Consider the following 15,009-nt stretch of genomic DNA (forward strand, 5'->3'; position numbering starts at 1 on the left):
CCATATCTCAAACTTCCTTCCCTCTCTGTCTTTTGCTCACCCATCTCTACAACCCTGGTCCTGTTTTATTTTTGTTCATGTTTCCCCTACATTTTTAAAACTTTTTATTTTGAAATGATTTCAAACTTACCAAAAAGTTACAACAGTACATATAAATTATCTATTTATTAGATATCTGTTTATCTATGTATCTGTTTATTATCTCTACACACAAATTCAACAATTAACATTTTGCCATGTTTGCTTTATCATTCTCTCTCACACACATCCTGTGTGTGTATTTGTGTATGTTTTTTAGAACATTTTTATATTAAATTGCAAACATGTGATCTATTCTGTTTTTGCTTTTTCCATGCCTATCCTCAGTAATCCAGAAATCCAACTCTATTCATTCTGCTGTCTTGTCTGCCAAGTCATATTCTGGTAAATAAGATCACATTTTGGATTATGCCATAAATTTATGAACACTGACCTCATATTGACTTTCAAGGCTGCCATATATGAGTCACTCTTTCTAAAATTTGCAAACACAGGGGTATTTAGGGATATTAGTTTCTTAAGACATTCTGTGTTTATGGAAATTAATCAGATGATACAGTCCGTGTGATTTCATTTGTTTGAAATCTTTGAGATTGTCTTTATGGCCAGTTATTTTCATCTATTTACCAAATATTTATATAGCGCTGACTATGGGCCAGGCACTAAGTGCTTAAGAAATCTTCATTTATTCAATTTGCTCAACACTATGTGGTAGATATGATTATTATCTTCATTTTGCAGATGAGGAAACGGAGGGACAGAGATGTAACTTACCCTAAGTCTAAAAAGTAATCGAGCTGAAATTTTAATTCCAGCAGTCTGGGTCCAGAATCCATGCTCACAACCACCATACTGTGCTAATTTTTCCAATCTCATGTGTTCTTTTTAAAAATGTGTATTTATAATTCTCACCACGTTGTATAATCCTCTGTATATTTCCATCAGATTGAACATTTTATGTACTTCTAATCATGTATATCTTTATTAATTTCTTGCCTATTTGATTTATCAGTTTCCACTGATAAATTTATCACAATCACTGTATGTTGATTTTGGATTGATTAGTTTCTGATTATAATTCTGTCATTTTTTGGCGTCAATTATTTTTAGGATATTGTTAGGTATATCTTTTTTCAAAGTTTGTTTCTCGCTAAAGATTCTTCATTTAATAATTATATAACTTCCTTATCAATATATTTTTAAAATAATGAGAATCAAATGAAAATAGACCTTCCATTGCAAACAACTTCATCATTTCAACAAATTCATACTTTCAGTCACAAACAAACATTACTTTTGTAACAGTAATAGAGACCTCTTATCCATCACAATCTCAACCCTTAATTGGTTCATTAATCAAAAAGATGCGTTAAAGCAAAGGATCATTAAAAATATTTATAATTAAACATTTCAATTTATAATCTGTAAGTGTACATTCAGTCAACAATCTTTTTTTTTTTTTAAGTTTTTATTTAAATTCCAGTCAGTTAACATACAGTGGTATTGGTTTCAGGAGTAGAATTTAGTGATTCAGCCTTTCCATATATCACCCCGCACTCATCATGACAAGTGCCCTCCTTAATCCCCATCTCTTATTTCACCCATCCCCACCACACACCACCGCTGTGGTAACCATCAGTTGGTTCTCTATAGGTAAGAGTAGTCAACAGTCTTTTTAGATCAAAACATTTCCCTATGAGTTTACTTGTTCCCAATGAGTTTACAGCAGTGTCTTTATGTGCTATTTTTTTTTAACTTTGAAGAGGAACAAGAATTCAAAGACACTTGCAAGATGATTTGAATACAGAATTAGTCAACATTTTTAGCGTTCCCCCACCCCACCCCAAGATTCTCCACTTTTTCATCTTATTTGACCTCATTTTTTAGGAGGCTTGTCTTAAAAGTTATGCTTTTAGCTTAATTTTCACAGAAATAGTCATTCTTTTTTTATACTTACATTTCATTAGTTTACAAAATATTTTATTAAATATTATACCAGCAAGTGTTACTGACTCAGACAGTTTTGGAAACAACACAACTAATATTGGAAAGCATACAACTCAACTGGTAAAAAGCAGAGGTAAACATTTGTCTGTTTTCAAATAGAAATGGTGTTTTGATTAGTTGAAGATTTGTTTAAGTGGAGGTCAGCTAAGGGAGTTTCCTCTGTAGTTCAAATTAGAATATGTTCTTCAAGTAAATAACTGCAAAATCACTAAGTCATTCTCCATCTGACAGATGTCATTATCAGCAAATAACTACATAGGAATGAGATTGCATTTATGAGTTAAGATACCTATAGACCAGCAACGCTTATGCTAGAAATGTCACAGATTTATGATATGAAAACTTTTTTGAGCTTATGTACATAGAGATTCACCCTATGCTAGGAAGATGGACACGTTTTTTAAAGTTATATTCATGAAACTTCTTAACACAACTTTACACTTTCAATCTGATCAGGCTTTTCCCTGTTCCATTGGTGTCTTTTTTTTTTTCTTTAATGTTTATTTATTTATTTTTGAGAGAGAGAGTGCGCACGTGTGCACAAGCAGGAGAGGAGTAGAGAAAGAGGGAGACAGAATCCCAAGCAGGCTCCACACCATCAATGTGGAGCCTGTCTCAGGGTCAGGAATCCATGAACTGTGAGATCATGACCTGAGTGAAAATCAAGAGTCCATCGCTCAACTGACTGAGCCACCCAGGCACCCCAGTGGGTGTCTTAATCTCAGTAAACATATGTAAGATTGAGTTGAAAAAATTGAAGTCATCTTTATGAAGTCTCTCTTGCTTTTCTAGATTAGGTAGAAATGATAGAATTGGCTGGACCAGAAGAGCATCCAACTCAGAAGAGATTCTTCAAAGGTTTCCTTATGGGGGACACAAATTAAATGTTAAAAATATATTAACACTGTAAAAAAAACTTAAGATGCACATTCAATGCATTATACCACATTGGAAACACATCCTGAAACAAACACATAAACATATCATGAAATAAAAGTAAACCATGACACTAGTTTGTATATATTTTTTAAATGTTTATTTATTTTGAGAGAGAGTGCAAGCAAGGGAGGGCCAGAGAGAGAGAGAGAGAGGGAGAAACAGGGAGACAGAGAATCTGAAGCAGGTTTCAGGCTCCAAGCTGTCAGCACAGAGCTCAAAGCGGGGCTCGAACTCACAAACTGTGAGATCATGACCTGAGCCAAAGTCCGAGGCTCAACCAACTGAGCCACCCAGGTGCCCCAACTAGTTTATATTTTTATGCACTGCTGACTAAAGCTTTGCTACCAATATTCATGTGCATTTTGAACTTCTTATGGGTATGCATTTTTATTTTTAAGCTTTTAGCTGGGCTTTTTAAAAACTTGAGTTCACTATTTTTTATCCAAATCAAGTTATACAAACAAGAGCACTGCTGCAGCATATGTATGCTTCATTGAAAAAATGCAAACACAACATAGGGGTATCTTCCCACCATGTATCCTTATCATTCCTTAACAGTTTTACGATGGCAGATTAATATGATAATATTGTATTAAAGCAAGCAAGTTTTCTTGCTTAATTTTAGTTTTGGATATTTCTTGCCTATATTTTACATTCATGGCCAGAAACATGAATAATGATTAGATATAGTGTTTCAATTTTGGAAACAAGACTTTTTTTTACCATTTTATTTAATTTATTTTTTTAATTTACATCCAAGTTAGTTAGCATTTAGTGCAACAATGATTTCAGGAGTATATTTCTTAATGCCCCTTACCCATTTAGTCCATCCCCCCTCCCACAACCCTTCCAGTAACCCTCTATTTGTTCTCCATATTTAAGAGTCTCTTATGTTTTGTCCCCCTCCCTGTTTTTATATTATATTACTTTTGCTTCCCTTCCCTTGTGTTCATCTGTTCTGTGTCTTAAAGTCTTCATATTAGTGAAGTCATATGATATTTGTCTTTCTCTGACTGACTAATTTCACTTAGCATAATACCCTCTAGTTCTGTCCATGTAGTTGCAAATGGCAAAAAGATTTCATTCTTTTTGATTGCCAAGTAATACTCCATTGTGTGTGTGTGTGTATACATATATGTATATGTATACATATATATGTGTGTGTGTGTATACATATATATATATATATATATGTATACACACACACACACACACACACACACCACATCTTCTTTATCCATTCATCTGTTGATGTACATTTGGGCTCTTTCCATACTTTGGCTACTATTGATAGTGCTGCTATAAACATTGGGGTGCCTGTGTCCTTTTGAAACAGCATACATGTATCCCTTAGATAAATACCTAGTAGTGCAATTGCTGGGTCATAGGGTAGTTCTATTTTTAATTTTTTGAGGAACCTCCATACTGTTTTCCAGAGTGACTGCACCAGTTTGCATTCCCACCAGCAGTGCAAGAGAGATCCCCTTTCTCCACATCCTCACCAACATCTATAGTTGCTTGAGTTGTTAATGTTAGCCATTCTGACAGGTGTTAGGTAGTATTTTATTATGGTTTTGATTTGTATTTCCCTGATGATGAGTGATGTTGAGCATTTTTTCATGTGTCGGTTGGCCATCTGGATGTCTTCCTTGGAGAAATGTCTATTCATGTCTTTTGCCATTTCCTCACTGGATTATTTGTCTTTTGGGTGTTGAGTTTGCTAAGTTCTTATGGATTTTGGATACTAACCCGTTATCTGGTATGTCATTTGCAAATATCTTCTTCCATTCCGTCGGTTGCCTTTTAGTTTTCCTGATTGTTTCCTTCGCTGTGCAGATGCTTTTTATTTTGATGAGGTCCCCATAGTTCATTTTTGCTTTTGTTTCCCTTGCCTCCGGAGATGTGTTGAGTAAGAATTTGCTGTGCCCAAGATCAAAGAGTTTTTTGCCTGCTTTCTCCTCGAGGATTTTGATGGCTTTCTGTCTTACATTGAGGTCTTTCATCCATTTTGAGTTTATTTTTGTGTATGGTGTAAGAAAGTGATCCAGGTTCATTCTTCTGCATGTCACTGTCCAGTTTTCCCAGCACCACTTGCTGAAGAGACTGTCTTTATTCCATTGGATATTCTTTCCTGCTTTGTCAAAGACTAGTTGGCCATATGTTTGTGGGTCCATTTCTGGGTTCTCTGTTCTGTTCCATTGATCTGAGTGTCTGTTTTTGTGCCAGTACCATACTGTCTTGATGATTACAGCTTTGTAATACAGGTTGAAGTCCGTGGAAAAAAGATTTCTTTACTCTCCCTTCAAGCTTCTTGACCATTTTAATTGCAGAGACCTTAATGTTGCTGAAACCAAATTCACTATTAAAAAAAAAAAAAAAAGTTGCCTTTAGCAATAGCTTTTCTGTGGTAATCAGAACTGTGTTAATATTATAAAGCCAGAACAAAGTACAGAAATGACTCCTTTGAAGATGATTTAAAATTGCAACTGTCACCCATATCTCTTGATTTCATACTTTCTATTAATCAAAGTAGTCCCTTATTTTTATTGATGAATTTTAATAAGTAATGTTATCATTTGGTCTTATAAAATGAATTATTACCAGCAAGCATTGGAGATTATACATATTATATATATAATGAATTATTACCAGTAAGCAATGGAGATTATACATATGTAATATGTAATGGAGATTCCATTTAGATTTCCTTAGACAAAAGAAATCTACACCAAAAATAATTTGAAAAATACTGATCTAGTTCAGCCCATTAATTTTTACAAATTAAAAAATTAAAGCTCAGGTTAATTGTCTTACTAAAGTTATACAGCCAGAAAATTTCAGATTCTAAACCTCCTCTTACCTCACTGTTCTTTCTATTATTTGTTACCTCATCTCTGAATTTCTACAGCACATTTAGTTTATGCTATGGCATTCTGTTTGCGTACAAGCACTCATTCACTTACTCACAAGTAATTCTCTGTGTACCGTGCACTCCTCTAGGCACTGTAGACAGCCCCTGCATTTAGAAATTGTACTGATAATAGAATAAGAAAAGTAGATTCTATACAGCCTCCATTTGATTTTGGTTGAATACTCATCTGCAGTTAGCCACCTTCATATATCACTGGGTGGTTTTAACATATTCCTAACAAGAACTTTTTTATTTTATGATTATATTTTAGGGGATTTAAAACATTCTCTAGCATTTTGAAAGGTGAGAAAAACAAATAATTCAACTTAGAGTACACTGTTTGCATATCATGTACCTGGTAATGTGTTTGGCAACCTCAAAAACAGGGTATATAAAGCAAGGAATGTGTGTACATAAAACAGAGTGTATTAAGTGCTGTTACATATGTGTAAGCAGCACTGTAGAATGAGAGAGCAATGAATGAGTAACTCTGAGAAGGAGTCTAAAGAGGGATTCATGGAAGAATTGACCGGAGAGTTTAAAGAGCACAAGGTTGCTTGCTTTAAGAACGTGGAAGGAAATCTTTCTATGTCCAGGGAACAACATGTGCATAGGCATAGAGTTGTGAATAGTTCTGGCATTTCCACAAAAGGTTAATGCCACAGACTAACTAGGGTGTCTTGGGAGGAGTGGTGGATAAGCGCTTTTAGACATCGTTAGGTAGTTGAAGAAGAGAAGTAATGAAATTACTCACATTGGACCTGAATGTGAGGCTTCCCTAGGTACAACGTAGGTGAGGAACGCCCTAGGCATGCCTCATGCTTCTACCTATTTCTGTGTCTAGGTGTTAAGTTCTCTGAGAACACTGATGGTATTTTGTCCTTCCCTATCTTACAGTGACACATGCAGTGCTAAGCGTGACAGGGGCTCCGTATATGCCTACTGATTATGCTCATGTGTAAGGTTCTGTACTTTGTGCTATGAGAAATGAAAAGTTGTGATCCACCTAGCCTTCAAGGAGCTATTGAACCTAAAGCAAAAAATTCTAGGGAATTTTATCTGTTATGATGACTAATATGTCCATGTGCCCACAGAGCTTATGTTCTTTATCAGAGGAAATATAGGGTAAATAGTATATACAGTATGTTAGTGATAAACACTAAGGAGAAAAACAATAAAATAGGAAAGGCGGATATAAATTACCAGAGAGGAAAAGAGAAGGTAAAGTTGTTTAATTTATCTTGTCTCCATTTCCTTAACTCTAGAAAAGAAAAAACAATACTCTTTATTTATAGGACAGTGACAAGTATTAAGTTAGTTAATAGATGTATGTATAAAATGCTCAGTGCTGTTCCCAGAAGATGGTAGGAAGTCAGCTAATATTATTTATACATTTGTCTAAAATAACTTTAGAACAATAACCATCTTATTTTCATCAGTTAGGAACTTCTTTTTTTAATGGATATACTTCCAAACAGTTTTGAACTACTCTATCTATAGGCTAAGACTCCCTCATCCATATCTTGCTCCTTTTAGCTTCTGCTTCCAATGCATTCACATCTAATAATACTTTCTTAGTGAAGTGAATCATCGTCTTTTGATAGTATTTCTTCTTTGCTTATCTGGATGTCAGGTCACCATTTTCTATTTCAGGCATGAGGCAGACATCCAGATCTTCCTGTGGAAAATATTCATTAATGCTTCATCCCTTATACCATCTCAAGGTTAAAAGGTCTGACAAAATGAGACCTTTATGCTTGCTTACCAGCTAAGCATGGATTAGGTGAAATTTCACGTCTCCTACTAACCTTTCTTTGTCTGTCTAATTTCAATGCATCCTTAAATGTATCCAGCATCCCCCTTTCTCTGATCCCTGAGAACTAGACTAGCTCTTTCTTTGTACTCCTTTAGCACTACATATTTAGCCCTATTGTAGCCAGTGTCAGTCAGTTTTATAATTACCTGTTTATCGGATTGCACAGCTCCCTACCCTCCACCTCCAAGGCATAGCTTCTTGAGATGGGGCTTGTATTCTCTTTATGTCCAGTTTCTTAGTATCCATTATTGTGCTCCACATGTAGGGGATGGCTAGTAAATGCTTAAAACACTAAGTCCAATACTTGGAGTACCTTTAATATATCAAGATTATAGAGACATTGTTATTTAATCTTTGTTCTGCATACCTTAATTGCTCCTTTGTCTCTCCTGGCTGCTTTCTGAGAAATAGCAATACTCAAGCATGCTGTACACCCTGTCCTACACATCCCCCTGTCCTGCTTTGGCCCTAAACCAAAAAGAAAAAAAGAGCAAGTTGGCTGGTCCAGGATGTGGTCCTTACTCTTCCAATTAAAAGAAAATGTTGAGGAGCATCTGGCTGGTTCAGTCAGTAGACGTGCAACTCTTGATCTCAGAGTCACAAGTTCAAGCCCTGTATTGGGCAAAGAAATTACTTTAAAAAAGAAAGAAAAGAAAAGAAAAGAAAAGAAGAAAAAATTTATTTTCCATTGCTCTCAAGGGTGATGGGCCTCTAGGGTTTGACGCAGATCATCTGTATTTACAAGAAATTAATTTATAAGCCAAACATAACCCATTTGTTTATTTGCTTTCATTGACTGAAATACTTGTACCTGATATCCAAGTTATGAACTTAATGATATCAAATCACCTATGAAATCCAACAAATAATCAGAAGGTTGTTCATTAGCTATGGAAAGAGAACAAATGAGTTTACACTGTCCCAAGGATTACTTTGCTCTGACTGAGAAAGAACCTTGTCAGTGTCTCCTTGATGTCTCAGAGAAAATAGGATGAGGGTTAACAAGGTCTCAAGTACACTTTCGAAAGTCCTTATAAGTAATCTTTTCCCTTATTGGCTGAAAGGAAACAATATTAAAAGCGAGGGGGAGGAGAGCAGCATTTTATAACTCAGTAATGGTAATGTACAATTTGGTTCCATGATTCTTTGATCCCAAGATGAGTTCTTGAGATAATGCTAATTTGTGGTATTACTGACGATGGGGCTAAGAAAGAATGGAAGATAGAAGATTGAAGTTGGGTGAGAATTCTGTGTACCCTCTACCTCCTCTAACTCAAAAATCACCACAGTTGCAGGGTCAACTCAATTTTATTAAGAAAGTTCGCTATCTGCTCTTGGTTTTAGCTAGCTTACTAGAACTCCTTCACAAACTAATAATGTATGATGATCCACTGAGTGTTCATCCTCCACCCTTGTGAAGACACTACGAATTATAGGTTAAGTGGTCATTAAGAAACAAATAAATTGTACTCCTTGTCAAGGACTATAGTGAGTCTTTCAAGCCTTATCTCAAGGTCCTTTCTATTCCAGAGATTGGAAACCCAAGTGCCTACAGAGGCCAGGCTGGTGGGAATGAAGCAGGAAGCCACTGCACTGAACTGGAGAGCCAAGTCCTTTCTGAAGGAGCAGTCACTGCTCCGTTCCAGATAATTGTTGCAAGGCAGGAATGTTGACCTAGTATTACCACATCATCCAGTCTCTCAGGTAAAGCAGGAAATGCAAATGTTCATGCAATATCCTTTCATTTAAATATTGTCAACTAATTCATCATTATTCTCAAACTGTGTACATGCCAAACACTTCCGCAGATAGGACTTGGCCCAGAGTCCTCCTGTTTGTAACTTGGTCTTATATTTTGCTTAACTCTTTGTTAAATAGGAGATGTTATTTTCTATAGGTTTTGCTTTTCTTCAGCATGTTCTCTAAGATACTCTATGCTTGGTGTTATGATACTAAAACTCCTTTCCACTCCAACCTGAGTACTGTGTGCATAAGTTTTCTTCGGCTGCTACATTTTCTCTGCCTCCCTCAGCATTCCAGTGAGCAGTAAAATGCTAAATGGAGTCTCCTTGAGATACTTTTCATATGACACCATTGAACATCTGCAGGTATTACTACTTACTTACTCATTTTATTCCTGATATGTGAGCTGCATAAACACAGTAAAAGGTCGCTTATTTCATGGGACTTAGAGATTGTGTATCTTGGACTCTTATTTTTTGAATCCATGTACAGACGATATTCCTCTTCTTGCTTTTTTAGAGACCTTATGGAACAATTAATTAGACTATACTTCTCTTTTACATTTAATTACATTTATTGGACGTGTTGACTGGACCAGAGTGTTCCTAGATACTTACACATATTTAGAGACAGTGTCTTTAGATAGGTTTCTACAATGGCTGACAAGTCTTCCTGTTTCCACCTTGAGTGAACTTATTTTCAAGGTTACTAGGGGTCACCGTTACCTCTCTACAGAACTGATTGCTCCAAGTACGAACTTGGCGTCTGTTGCCAGGTGAATTGAAGAGTATAGTAAAGAATAAGTAAGTAAGTAAAAGAGTATATAAAAGACTAAAAGAGTATATAAATATTAGTTATTTAAATGTTATACAACCCCAAATGAGTATAGTTCGTAATTGTTTCATTCCTAGTACAGTTTGGGGAAAAACCAATATTGATGTACATCATTTCTCAAAAATGATTTGACCTATATGTATATTGAGCTGTTCCTTGAGTAGCCAAAATACCAGTAACGTACAGATAAGATGTGAAAGTTACTCCTCAAATTTGCTGTAAAATAGACTATGTAAATGTAGACAAGTATTTTTTAAAAATATCCTCTATGAGAAACTTCACTATTCTATAGAAAAGCAAAAATAGCAAACTCTGCTGGTGACTAATATACAGAAATAAATCATAGATAATTTTTCCCTCAGCAATATAGTGACTTTATCAATTAGTTTATAGATGTTCTGGTGTAACCTATTACTATACTTAAAACAGTTCTCTAATTCTTTTTTACAGAATATGAGCTGGTGATTGTGCACTTTTTGGCTTTTAAGAGAGCTTTTAAAATGCATAGTAAGCATTTTCTACATATGTATATAGACCCTCAATTTCTACTTCCTTAAATATTTTTAAAGGCACAAAAGGAGGCTTTAACTTGAAGTTAACTGTCTCAATTTGCTCTTTCTTTGCAGGCAGGTAGAATGACAAGGGTGAAATGAAAGCTCAGTTATGTGTAGTAATACATGTGAATTACTAGATATTATAAGGAAGAATTAAAGGGGAACCCAAGTTAGAGTTGGAAAACCTAATGACTGGAGAAACCAGGGAAGACCTCTTTGAGAAAGTGACATTTAAACTGAGATAAACAGAAGTTGGTTTGATGAAGAACAAGAATGTAGGGATGGGAGACGTATTCCAAGCAGAAAAGTAAGAGTGACACTCTGAAGCATTTCAGAACCAGTCAAAGGGATGGTCTTAATTTTCATTTCTAGTATTTAGAGCATCCAAGTTAATGCAGTATTTTGTATCTTTTTCACTTGGCTAAAACAGAAAAAGAAATAATAGCATAATACCAGCTACAAAGCTTGTGACTATTTCCAATAAAAAAGTATTCCTAGTGCTTTTAAGGATTAGGAAAACATTAATTGGCTGTTCTATGGATATAATATTTAGTTTTTTGGAAATAATATTTTTCTTGATTGCAAAGTCAATAGATTTTTATTCTGGAAAACTTTGAAAATACAGAAAAACAATGAAGAAAATAAAAATCATTCATATTCCTGCTACCCAGAGACAACCACTGAGAGGTTAGTGTTTCTGTATTCTTGCATCTACATATGTAGTAGCATTTTTGTAAATGAAGATTTATGATTCTTTTTTTTTAAATTTTTTTTCATGTTTATTTTTGAGAGAGAGACAGACAGAGCACAAGTGGGTGAGGGATACATAGAGAGAGGGAGACATAGAATCTGAAGCAGGCTCCAGGCTCTGAGCTTTCAGCCCAGAGCCCAATGTGGGGCTTGAACCCATGAATCATGAGATCATGATCTGAGCTGAAGTCAGACACTTAACTGACTGAGCCACCCAGGCTCCCCAAGATTTATAATTCTACATGCAACTTTGTAGTATGTTTTTTTCACCTGACAATATCATGTATCTTTTCCAGTGCTATTAAATTTTCCATAACATGATTTTAATAGCTATGCATAAATAGCAACAACTCACATATTTGCCACATGCTAGGCACTGGTTTAAAACTTTTAACTTTAATCCACAGAACAATTCTGTAGGGCTATAATCTCTCTTTTATAAGGAAAGAAATGTTAAAACTTGTCCAAGATCACAAGCTAATAAAGTATAGAGCTACATAGCTTCTAAAAGCAGTAATTAATTTACATAAAACCCTATTTTAGACTTTCAGGTTGTTTCCAGTATAATTTGGGGGTATTTGAAAAATAATCATGATTTTGTGGGTTTGCAGTCTAGGTTGGGCTCTGTGGGGCCAGCTCATCCATGTTCCATATCGTTTTGACTAGACTTACTTACATGACTGGGCCCTCAGCTGGACTGGCTGGACCAGCTGGACTTCTTTGTCTCCATGTGGACGCTCATCCTCAAGCAGGCAGGCTCAGATTGGTCCTGAGACAATGGCATTCCAGGAAGCGAGAGTGGAAGATGCAAGGCCTATCAAGTTTTAGACTCAGCACTTGAATAGTAGCATATCCATCACATTCCATTGGTCAAAGCAAGTCACAAGGCCAGCCCAGATTCAAAGTGTGGAACAATAAATCCTACCTTCTGGTAAAAGGAGCTACAGAGTGTTTGAGGCCAATTGCAGTCTACTATTTGTACTCAGCATTTAGTTCTCTGAAGGCTTCTCTATGGCAAGGATGTATGTGTAAGTTGCCTATCGTTGGCAGCAAGAAATGGCCTGGTATAAATAATTCTCCTAACCATAAATGGGCATAGGCCATTGTTACCTTGACTGAGAACTGGCCTCACTCTGAGAAGCCTATCCCTGTACCTTCCAAGTTTGTGAAAAAATGTAACTTTCCTATGTGAATATGATCCCTCATGTACAGATTGTGAATTTTTATACTCTTCTGCATTAAAAGGGCAAAGACATTCAAACTAGAGAGCTTTGGTAATCAGGGCAGGAAAGATGTGCTTATGGTACTCTACACAGCTGTATAAAACAAATGTAAATGCACTGAGGGTAGTTTGGGGTAAGTAAGTAGAGCCCATTCGGTAGCAGAACCCGTTAGAGCCTTACATAGGATGCATTTGAGAAGTATGTTTTAGAAGAAGTGGCTGCAAAATGAAATTAAGAACCAAATGGCAATAATAACCAGAGTGGAAATAGGAATAATCTATGAAGCAGTTTTTTAAAAATGAAAAAAGATGTAACTGCAAGATAAGTGTGTTCATAAATAAAAATGCATAGCTTGAATAAATAGGTGAAAGGTGAAACAGATGGGAAGGTTGGATGGGAGGACTGGCTAAGTGCTGTAAAGGAGCTGTTTGAATAATTGATATGAGGGTGAAAGATAATTGAAAAGGGGAAATGTGATTTAGGGTTGCTCTAACAAGCATAATTTAACTAATAATAATGGAAAGATTATGAGTATATCCATTTATTACCCAATCAAATGATAATAATGTTGTAGCCACTCAGACATTACTCTCCAAAATTCTAATGCTGATGTTATTGTTTAATACAATCGTATCTGTTGTGGTATGTACATATTGTTTTGGAATTTAAGTGTAAAGGTAGCTTCTACGGGAGACTTGGTCTCATTGGAGAACATGAGACATTCACTTGCAAATGTTGGAATGGAATAGATTCCTTATTTCACTCTAAACATTTCAAGGGCTAAGTTTATAATCATAGCATATAAAAATAAATGATTTAGACTTATATAATTATAAAATATTAGTATTTTACGTAAACTAATTTACGTAGTCTTACCTTGAAAAATCAGTAGTTCATCTGGTATTCATTCTATCCTACTATATATATACAAGTAACCTCACAAGGCACAAGATCAATGTGTGATGTCATTATAAACATTTTAATAGAATTTACTCATGATATCACATGACTCAAAAAATCAATTTATTATTTTACCATTAGTAAAGTTTGTGTGACATTATTGAGAAGAATTTATAACATTTGATGTTATTCAGAAAGATTTATGAGGAATACCTACTTACTTATTTTCATGATGTCATAATCTGATAGTCTTCATGGTGCTTTGAGTATAACTTTTAAAATATACATTTAACACTGCATAAACTAGTGAGTTTATTCTTAGGTTGAAAAGAATGTCAGTAAAGCAGATTAAGAAAAAAAGGTCTGTTGTATTAATTAGCATCCTACTGAAATATAAGTTTAATTTTAAATTGTTGGATTCATTTATTTTAATGGTTTCTTTATTAATCCAATTAAAATGTATATATAAACCACTTCATAAATAAAACTGATGCACTTTACAAATAAAATATAAAGTCACTTTATTGATTTTCTTAGAAGCCCTATCATACTTTCTACACAGAAATTATCAGAGATTATGAGATCAGGGACAAATCTAGAGCAAAACATCTTTTATATATTTTGTCAACATTCACACTCATTAGCTTCCACTGGCTTCTTTTAAAAACCTCTCTTTCAGGAGCACCTGGGTGGCTCAGTCGGTTAAGCGTCTGACTCTTGGTTTTGGCTCAGGTCATGATCTCACAGTTTTGTGAGTTCAAGCCCCACAGTGGGCTCTGTGCTGAGAGCTTGTTTGGGATTCTCTCTCTCTCTCTCTCTCTCTCTCTCTCTCTCTCTCTCTCTCTCTGCCCCTCCCCTACTCACAGTGCCTCTGTCTCTCTCAAATAAATAAATAAACTTTAAAAAAAAACCTTTCATTTTAGATGCATGTGTTGCTAAATTTTTATAAGCCTACATGGTAAAAATCAGAATATAAAATTATGTTGACTGATTTGAATATGCAGTCTTCAGGAAGTATTTAAGCTCCTACTGCAGACCAGGCACTATACCAGAAACTAGGAATATAGGAAGGACCTAGAGAGACATGGTCCCTGCTGTGAGGAAGTTTACAGTCTATGGGGAGAGAAAGCCAATAAACAAACAAATAAATGATAAACAAATGGATGATGAGAGGTACCAGTGAATTGACAAAGTTTGAGAGATTACCTATGGCTTACAGTATAGTCTCTTCGAGGAGGTAACATCTAATTTGAATTCTGAATGATCAAAAGAAGCCAATGCAAAGAAGTAAAT

At 35.3% G+C, this 15,009-nt stretch overlaps 1 protein-coding gene across 2 annotated transcripts in view; it reads left to right on the forward strand.

Annotated features, from left to right (window-relative positions):
• MBD5 (methyl-CpG binding domain protein 5) overlaps positions 1-15,009 on the forward strand; it is a 159,776-nt gene that overhangs the window by 77,088 nt on the left and 67,679 nt on the right. Inside the window, exon 3 of one of the 2 annotated variants that reach the window (XM_042948725.1) lies at positions 9,243-9,416. The gene's annotated coding sequence lies outside the window, so the exon portion shown is untranslated. Of the gene's footprint in view, positions 1-9,242; positions 9,417-11,428; positions 11,531-15,009 lie in introns of those variants that run through there. The other variant, XM_042948726.1, reaches the window with a different exon arrangement.

Source organism: Panthera leo, chromosome C1 (assembly GCF_018350215.1).
Source record: "Panthera leo isolate Ple1 chromosome C1, P.leo_Ple1_pat1.1, whole genome shotgun sequence".
NCBI classification, from domain to species: Eukaryota; Metazoa; Chordata; class Mammalia; order Carnivora; family Felidae; genus Panthera; species Panthera leo.